The following is a 1,943-nucleotide window of genomic DNA, read 5'->3' as shown; positions in this document are numbered from 1 at the left end:
GGGGGGGGGAATTCATTTTAAAGTGCTTGCTTCCCGCGGCGCGTTTATTGAATTCATTTGCGTGCGAGTCGAGTGCCCGTGCCTCGGGCCGTGCCTCCCTCGTGCCGTGCCGTACGTGTGGGTTTGACTGCCCATAGCTTTGCCTGCCGGAGCAGCGTCCATCGCGTCCATGGTATTCCTCTTGACACATCGAGCAGGAGGAGAGCCCGGGGAAAATTGAAAACTTTGCAAACCTCGAACCAAATAATTTAAAATCGTACCTTAAATTCGAAATAGAAATTGGACCGGGCTCAAATTTCTATGCGGTCTCTGAAAATCACCAAATTACTAAAAGTGAGTTGGGCTAACGTAAGTAAGTGAGTTTGGTGGATTCGAACAAAACACTGCATTCGGTGAATCTAGACGCCGTTGGGTATGGTCAGGAACACGGATCGTAAAGACAGGTGTGGGCTCGGCGAGGAATCGTTTCGAAAAGCACGTCCTTTTGTTTCAGATTCATTTAGGTAAAAATAAAATACGGGAGCTTAGCGCCTGCGAGGCTGAGGGTAGGCCACCCCGCGGTACACGCATGCACTCCAACCAATATGTTGCCTACCTACCAGGCGCTTCGAGAGCTTGCTGAAGGCTCAGCTGGGCAGGTTCGTAACGGCTAGTGCCGAATAGCGATCCCTAAGCGACGTGCACCCTACAATTTTGCTGTACATGCGGGTTGCTGCGCAGGCGCGCAACGACGACGCCCTCTACCCCCGTTTCGCAAAAGCGGACGAGCGTGTCGCATAATCGCGACAACTTTACAGAACTGCGTCAATAAATCAAAACTACGGCGAAACATCACATACACAACTTTACCGGAAATAATTTTCGCAGTGTTGCGTGTCTTGTGTATTCCATCCCCCTTGCCGGCGCCGCGGCCGGGCCGGGGAGGGCATTTCCTCTGGCACTTGTGGGAATATTTCAAGGAGGAGGGAGGTACGTGGAATACACAAAGGGGCTCGCGGCCGGCGCCGGGATAATGTAATCCGTTTTCGCCTCCTCCACGGCCTCCCCGTCCAACCACCTCACCCCCACCCCCGCAACGCCACGCCACGCCACGCCCCGCTGCAAGTGCAAACAGCCCAACGCGCGGCTGCACGCTGCTGAGCCGCCCCTCGGCTCCACCCTGCTGGCCCTGGCCCCTTGCGGACTCCGGTCGGACTCCAGTCGGACTCCAGTCGGACTCTAGCCGGACCTCAGAGAGGGCAGCCAGCAGTGCAAGAATTCACGCCGCTCTGGGTCGCATTATCTCATGCGCGCCACACAGCCTCGCCTCGCTTTGGAGGGGGGGGGGGGGTAGGGTAGGCCAGCACCACCCGGTCGCTACCCTTCGCCGTTTCGCAGGGCGTCACAGCGCGGAGCACGCTTAAATGCGATTGCTTCTTGGAAATTACCACACTTGCCTGAAAACCTTTTCTAGAACAATAAAGTGATTGGTTTTCAAGCAGAAGTAGCGGCAATTTTCAGGCAGTCGCTTTTAACCGTGTCGATGTCTTTTTTGTTGTTTTTTGTATGGCCACAAGGCGCCTCAAGGCTCTCAGCTCTTCTGGCGTTCAGCCGGGGAGGAGGAGGAGGAGGGGTAGAGTGGGGGGGGGGGGGGCTCAGACAACGCGAGTGGAAGCCACTTTAAACTTGATCGCATCTCAGGTGCGCCGAGCCAGGCGTTACGCTCATGTTGCCTTTTTTGTTGTTGTTGTTCCAGGAGAAGGTGATGGTCCGCAACAAAGTGGTGGTGGCCCTCTACCCGTTCAAGGCCATCGAGGGAGGAGACCTGTCGCTGGATAAGGTGAGCAGCGCGCGTGGGATGGGAAAGGGGGGGGGGAGGCAGAGCTGCGCATCATTGCTGCCCCCTACCCCTTTTCATTTTCCCCTTTCTTTCCCAGCTAGCTCGTGAAAAATCGCATCGCGCG

This window comes from Frankliniella occidentalis, unplaced genomic scaffold (assembly GCF_000697945.3).
Source record: "Frankliniella occidentalis isolate FOCC.00 unplaced genomic scaffold, Focc_3.1 Scaffold41, whole genome shotgun sequence".
Lineage (NCBI taxonomy): Eukaryota > Metazoa > Arthropoda > Insecta > Thysanoptera > Thripidae > Frankliniella > Frankliniella occidentalis.
Note: the sequence above shows the minus strand (reverse complement) of the source record.